Source organism: Oncorhynchus masou, chromosome 29, assembly GCF_036934945.1.
Source record: "Oncorhynchus masou masou isolate Uvic2021 chromosome 29, UVic_Omas_1.1, whole genome shotgun sequence".
NCBI lineage: Eukaryota > Metazoa > Chordata > Actinopteri > Salmoniformes > Salmonidae > Oncorhynchus > Oncorhynchus masou.
This window is the reverse complement of record NC_088240.1, coordinates 87,630,826-87,639,475: the sequence shown is the minus strand read 5'-3', so window position 1 is coordinate 87,639,475 and position 8,650 is coordinate 87,630,826. Positions and strand designations below refer to the sequence as shown.

Here is an 8,650-nt window from a genome sequence, read left to right as displayed (position 1 = left end):
CCTGTAACAAGGCATGATTTTTAAGACTAGTTCTTCTTTATCCAGTGCAATCGAGTAGAGGTTGAAATATAATATAACTTTATATCCACATGTATTTATAAACACCGTTGCTATGTCTACAATCCCTCAATACCGCATAGGCTATAATTTTGATTGTACCGCTCCTGTTCTCTCCTCGTAGTTATTTTTAGCCCATTCGTCATACCGCTTTTAGACACTGAGCATTTCTATTCGCTTCGATTTTAAAACACGGCGCTCGCCTGACCCGAAGCCCTCTATCTGCCTTCGAGCAGGGTACTAAATTCACTTTACCGTTGCCAAATTCATCCAACCGAGTTTCTTCTCAACTCAACGTGGTTTTGTTGTACAGAAGGTAAGATAGCTAGTGTCAAATCTTTGCAATGAGATACATTGGTGCATCAGGTCGGTACAGTAGCAAACATTATGTTTTTAGTAGAGAATTGACTAATTTGAATCGGAATGTATTACTGTTATTTAGCCTATTACTGTCAACTCTAGCTTGGTCTGAACTTAATTGTATTTTATCACAGTTCACAAGTGACTTCCATGTTTTCATTCATAGCCCACCTGTATCTTGCCACTTGCTTTTTTAAGAGACTGTTTATTACATGATACCAAAATGTTTTACTTAATAATAACCTATCTGAATTCATATTGCACATACTTCACATTAATCTGCAGGAGCATAAACTACCCGATATTGTCCCCCTTATTGTTTTACGCTGGTAGACAGATAAAATGCCATGGATTCTGTCTCCAAGCAGTACCACAGCCAGACTATAAATAGACCAATGCCCACATGTATGATCTCACCACCAGACGTGACTGAAGTAACAATGAGTTAGCTGCCTGCAACAGTATCATCTCTGCTATTATCTCCACAGATAGATAGACATGGTGTTAAGCAGCTGAAAGTGGTTGTTTAAATGCATTTCCATAAGGTTTATATGGCTGTGTATGTCAGGCTACTGAGGGGAGGAATGGCATTAAATACCTGGAAACTATGTGATTGATGTATTTCATACCATTCCACTAATCCTGCTCCAGTCATTACCACAAGCCTTCCCTCCCCAATTAAGGTGCCACCCACCTCATGTGGTGAGTTTGTGTGTGTGTGTGTGTGTGTGTGTGTGTGTGTGTGTGTGTGTGTGTGTGTGTGTGTGTGTGTGTGTGTGTGTGTGTGTGTGTGTGTGTGTGTGTGTGTCTGTGTGGCTTTACAATACACGCTATCAGTATATCTGTATTATCCCTTATCTAGATTGTTCACCTGTTGGTTTCAGGGATGGTCCATTCTCATCAGCATCATAATATCTGTGGATCTCTTGTTCTACAGTCAGCTTCTCTAGTCAAATAGCCAAAGAGCAAAGACAGGACAACAGCACAGAAGAAAAAATCAGCACAGTTATAAACCCACCACGGTCATCCTGGCTGATCGCCTACGAGCGTTACGTCTCACAGACAACCATACGACCAACAGATCCAGCTAGTGGTAAGTGATATCCCCCCCACCCCCCTACACAATAAAACATATCTTAAGATACAAAAACAGGATGTCAACATTGATTCCTTGCAATTTTAAAATATTTTTTCAGATTTCACTCTAAATCCAAGAGTGGACAGCTCAATGAAATATCAATCAGCATTGGCTGTAGGGATGTTGTGATATTGGATGAAAGGGCATATTTGACTGTCTTGTTGACCCCAGTGTTTGAGTTGCCAAGTTTCCTATGGTAACTTATTGCAGACATGCAGCTAGATGGCTTTGATTCCACTTTTGAGTAAATTTCAGGTTTTATGAAGCTATTGTATCTGCCAATGTTCTGTCTCGAGCTGTCAGATGTTGACAAAAGCCAACTCTTATTTTGGCGTGGTAATGAGAAAACACAGGAAGCGGGGGCTTGCCAGTATTCACTTGACATTTTCAACTGTGACAAGAACAAAATGCTCATGTGTTTTGATATGAAAGCCCTTCTCAGACCACGTGCAAACGACCCTTCAGTCTTTTCTCCACCTCAGAATATTGATGATATTTTTACATCAGACTTTTTCTTGGCAGTGCGAGGGCTCACAGATGTCCTCTCTGTGCTGTTCAGATGGCTTGAGGGGGCAGGTACCATCTGAGCTGTGTCATGGATGGACCGAGTCATTTTAACAGCTCCATGTACTTACAGTAGGTTTGACACAGTGCATCCTGATTGGCACCCTTTTCCCTATATAGTGCACTGCATTTGACAGAGCTGGTCACTATATAAGGAATAGGACGCCATTTGGGATGCAGCCTCAGTTTCATGGTACCAAAATGTTGCTGAGATGAAAACATTTTCTGGGATTAAATACAGAGGGACGAAACACGTTGATTTGACAGGTATTGTTAGTCACTTGTAGATTATGATATTGTACGTCCGTAGAGGTGTGGCCATATTACTAAGTACATTGGCAAGTCAGATCCAATGAGGCACAGCACAGTACGTGCTGCTAGTCAACACACACTAACAATACATTCATGTCTAGTTGGATATTTTACTTGTCGGTCCAATTCTGCGATAACACTGTGAATGCAAAGTGAATGTAATGTAATGTGTTTACTGAGTTTGATGATAATTGTTTATTGTTTTGACACATTGTACACAGGAAAGAATAATGCCTGTGAATGTCTTCATTCAACCAGTTAGAACAGCACTTGTTGAAGATGGGCCTTGGTAAAAAAAAGTAGTGCACTGTCGAGTGAATAGAGTGCCATTTAGGACGTAGATATTGATTCAAATGGGACTTGTCACAGTAAAGAGAAGTGTGCATTGCCTTGTAGTTTAGAGTGAATTGAAACTAAAGGCCTGTTGTTGAATGACTTGGTCATCATAGTTTCTGTTCCACAAACACTCCTTTGATATAGTAGATGACTCCACAGCAGGTTTGATTTGATGCCTTGTTATACAGTGTGTCTGGCTGTGTTTCCCTCACATCTTACTGAAACCTGACCTGTAATGTAGAGAGGGACATGTGTAAGGGAACTGAAAGAAGAAATGCTGAACATTTTGTTCTTTTTATTATTCTCCTATTGATATGAAATGGCCTTTGGGAGCCCCCTTGTTTGCCTTTTCACCAGACTAAGGACAGTTAAAGTGATGTGAGAGTGTAGGGTTTGGGAGTACTGAGGTTCACAACAGTGATGGGTCCAAAATGGCACCCTATTCCCCCCAGGGTCAAACGTAGTTGCACTATATAGAGAATAGGGTGCCATTTGGGATGGAGGAAGAGGAAGTATGTATGATGACACTGGTCAGAGGGGATATACAGCACAGTAGTCAACAGTCATGTGCTTTATAACATGACTGTGTAAAAAATAACATTACTAATTGAAAAAAATTGAAAATTGGGAGCAAAAAAAACCAGATCATATTTTGCTATGTAATTATTGCCCATATGCGAACCGAAATGAGAAGCTCTGATGTTAGTCATATTTCACACATTGAATTTCACACATTAAAAATGTGTGCCGTCAATTTAACCAGCATTTTCACCAACAGTAATCAGTTTTAACTTGACAAATTGAAATGCATTATAGAATCAGTTTCAACATCATAAAGCAGTTAACCTTATTACTGTAAGTTTCATATGTACAGTAGATATATAGGCAGTAACAATATAAATAATGCCATTTTTGACTAATATAATGTGTTTATGGTCCATCACTATCCTACTATACATCAGACAGTTACTATACATCATACAGTTACTATACATCATACAGTTACTATACATCAGACAGTACAGTTACTATACATCAGACAGTTAATATACATCAGACAGTTACTATACATCAGACAGTTACTATACATCAGACAGTACAGTTACTATACATCAGACAGTTACTATACATCAGACAGTTACCATACATCATACAGTTACTATGAATCAGACAGTTACCATACATCAGACAGTTACTATACATCAGACAGTTACTATACATCAGACAGTTACTATACATCAGACAGTACAGTTACTATACATCAGACAGTTACTATACATCAGACAGTTACTATACATCAGACAGTTACTATACATCAGACAGTTACTATACATCAGACAGTTAATATACATCAGACAGTTACTATACATCAGACAGTTACTATGAATCAGACAGTACAGTTATTATACATAATACAGTTACTATACATCAGACAGTTACTATATATCAGACAGTTACTATACATCAGACAGTACAGTTGCTATACATCAGACAGTACAGTTGCTATACATCAGACAGTTACTATACATCAGACAGTACAGTTGCTATACATCAGACCGTTACTATAGATCAGACAGTACAGTTGCTATACATCTGACAGTACAGTTACTATACATCAGACAGTGCAGTTACTATACATCAGACAGTTACTATACATCAGACAGTGCAGTTACTATACATCAGACAGTTACTATACATCAGACAGTACAGTTACTATACATCAGACAGTGCAGTTACTATACATCAGACAGTACAGTTACTATACATCAGACAGTGCAGTTACTATACATCATACAGTTACTATACATCAGACAGTACAGTTACTATACATCAGACAGTTACTATACATCAGACAGTGCAGTTACTATACATCAGACAGTTACTATACATCAGACAGTACAGTTACTATACATCAGACAGTACAGTTACTATACATCAGACAGTTACTATACATCAGACAGTGCAGTTACTATACATCAGACAGTACAGTTACTATACATCATACAGTTACTATACATCAGACAGTTACTATACATCAGACAGTTACTATACATCAGACAGTACAGTTACCATACATCATACAGTACAGTTACTATACATCATACAGTTACTATACATCAGACAGTTACTATACATCAGACAGTTACTATACATCAGACAGTACAGTTACCATACATCAGACAGTACAGTTACTATACATCATACAGTTACTATACATCAGACAGTTACTAGACATGAGACAGTTATTATACATCAGACAGTACAGTTATTATACATCAGACAGTACAGTTACTATACATCATACAGTTACTATACATCAGACAGTTACTATACATCAGACAGTTACTATACATCAGACAGTACAGTTACCATACATCATACAGTTACTATACATCAGACAGTTAATATACATCAGACAGTTAATATACATCAGACAGTTACTATACATCAGACAGTTACTATACATCAGACAGTTACTATACATCAGACAGTTACTATACATCAGACAGTACAGTTACTATACATCAGACAGTTAATATACATCAGACAGTTACTATACATCAGACAGTTACTATACATCAGACAGTACAGTTACCATACATCATACAGTTACTATACATCAGACAGTTAATATACATCAGACAGTTACTATACATCAGACAGTTACTATACATCAGACAGTTAATATACATCAGACAGTTACTATACATCAGACAGTTACTATACATCAGACAGTTACTATACATCAGACAGTTACTATACATCATACAGTACAGTTGCTATACATCAGACAGTACAGTTACTATACATCAGACAGTTACTATACATCAGACAGTTACTATACATCAGACAGTACAGTTGCTATACATCAGACAGTACAGTTGCTATACATCAGACCGTTACTATAGATCAGACAGTACAGTTGGTATACATCTGACAGTACAGTTACTATACATCAGACAGTGCAGTTACTATACATCAGACAGTTACTATACATCAGACAGTGCAGTTACTATACATCAGACAGTTACTATACATCAGACAGTTACTATACATCAGACAGTACAGTTACTATACATCAGACAGTACAGTTACTATACATCAGACAGTTACTATACATCAGACAGTGCAGTTACTAGACATGAGACAGTTATTATACATCAGACAGTACAGTTATTATACATCAGACAGTGCAGTTACTATACATCAGACAGTACAGTTACTATACATCAGACAGTTACTATACATCAGACAGTGCAGTTACTATACATCATACAGTTACTATACATCAGACAGTACAGTTATTATACATCAGACAGTACAGTTATTATACATCAGACAGTACAGTTACTATACATCAGACAGTACAGTTATTATACATCAGACAGTACAGTTATTATACATCAGACAGTACAGTTACTATACATCAGACAGTACAGTTATTATACATCAGACAGTACAGTTATTATACATCAGACAGTACAGTTATTATACATCAGACAGTACAGTTATTATACATCAGACAGTTACTATACATCAGACAGTGCAGTTACTATACATCATACAGTTACTATACATCAGACAGTACAGTTATTATACATCAGACAGTACAGTTATTATACATCAGACAGTACAGTTATTATACATCAGACAGTACAGTTACTATACATCAGACAGTACAGTTATTATACATCAGACAGTACAGTTATTATACATCAGACAGTACAGTTATTATACATCAGACATTACAGTTACTATACATCAGACAGTACAGTTACTAGACATGAGACAGTTATTATACATCAGACAGTACAGTTATTATACATCAGACAGTACAGTTACTATACATCATACAGTTACTATACATCAGACAGTTACTATACATCAGACAGTTACTATACATCAGACAGTACAGTTACCATACATCATACAGTTATTATACATCAGACAGTTAATATACATCAGACAGTTAATATACATCAGACAGTTACTATACATCAGACAGTTACTATACATCAGACAGTTACTATACATCAGACAGTACAGTTACTATACATCAGACAGTTACTATACATCAGACAGTTACCATACATCATACAGTTACTATGAATCAGACAGTTACCATACATCAGACAGTTACTATACATCAGACAGTTACTATACATCAGACAGTTACTATACATCAGACAGTACAGTTACTATACATCAGACAGTTAATATACATCAGACAGTTACTATACATCAGACAGTTACTATACATCAGACAGTTAATATACATCAGACAGTTACTATACATCAGACAGTTACTATACATCAGACAGTTACTATGAATCAGACAGTACAGTTATTATACATAATACAGTTACTATACATCAGACAGTTACTATATATCAGACAGTTACTATACATCAGACAGTACAGTTGCTATACATCAGACAGTACAGTTGCTATACATCAGACAGTTACTATACATCAGACAGTTACTATACATCAGACAGTACAGTTGCTATACATCAGACTGTACAGTTGCTATACATCAGACCGTTACTATAGATCAGACAGTACAGTTGCTATACATCTGACAGTACAGTTACTATACATCAGACAGTGCAGTTACTATACATCAGACAGTTACTATACATCAGACAGTACAGTTACTATACATCAGACAGTGCAGTTACTATACATCAGACAGTACAGTTACTATACATCAGACAGTGCAGTTACTATACATCATACAGTTACTATACATCAGACAGTACAGTTACTATACATCAGACAGTTACTATACATCAGACAGTGCAGTTACTATACATCAGACAGTTACTATACATCAGACAGTTACTATACATCAGACAGTACAGTTACTATACATCAGACAGTTACTATACATCAGACAGTGCAGTTACTAGACATGAGACAGTTATTATACATCAGACAGTACAGTTATTATACATCAGACAGTACAGTTACTATACAGCATACAGTTACTATACATCAGACAGTACAGTTATTATACATCAGACAGTACAGTTATTATACATCAGACAGTACAGTTACTATACATCATACAGTTACTATACATCAGACAGTACAGTTACTATACATCATACAGTTACTATACATCAGACAGTACAGTTACTATACATCAGACAGTGCAGTTACTATACATCAGACAGTACAGTTACTATACATCATACAGTTACTATACATCAGACAGTACAGTTATTATACATCAGACAGTACAGTTATTATACATCAGACAGTTACTATACATCAGACAGTGCAGTTACTAGACATGAGACAGTTATTATACATCAGACAGTTACTATACATCAGACAGTACAGTTACTATACATCATACAGTACAGTTACTATACATCAGACAGTACAGTTATTATACATCAGACAGTTACTATACATCATACAGTACAGTTACTATACATCAGACAGTGCAGTTACTATGCATCATACAGTTATTATACATCAGACAGTACAGTTACTATACATCAGACAGTACAGTTACTATACATCAGACAGTACAGTTACTATACATCAGACAGTACAGTTACTGTACATGGGTATAGTAACAGTTACTATACATCAGACAGTACAGTTATTATACATCAGACAGTACAGTTACTATACATCAGACAGTTACTATACATCAGACAGTGCAGTTACTAGACATGAGACAGTTACTATACATCAGACAGTGCAGTTACTAGACATGAGACAGTTACTATACATCAGACAGTACAGTTACTATACATCAGACAGTTACTATACATCAGACAGTGCAGTTACTATGCATCATACAGTTATTATACATCAGACAGTACAGTTACTATACATCAGACAGTACAGTTATTATACATCAGA

At 36.3% G+C, this 8,650-nt stretch overlaps 1 long non-coding RNA gene across 2 annotated transcripts in view; it reads left to right on the top strand.

Moving 5' to 3' along the window:
• Nucleotides 1-200: 200 nt before the first annotated feature.
• The window catches only part of LOC135521368 (uncharacterized), a 60,648-nt gene continuing 52,198 nt past the window's right edge, over nucleotides 201-8,650 (top strand). Inside the window, exons 1-3 of one of the 2 annotated variants that reach the window (XR_010452531.1) lie at nucleotides 201-373; nucleotides 1,302-1,510; nucleotides 1,614-3,345. This is a non-coding gene — a long non-coding RNA (uncharacterized LOC135521368). Of the gene's footprint in view, nucleotides 374-1,301; nucleotides 1,511-1,613; nucleotides 3,346-8,650 lie in introns of those variants that run through there. The other variant, XR_010452533.1, reaches the window with a different exon arrangement.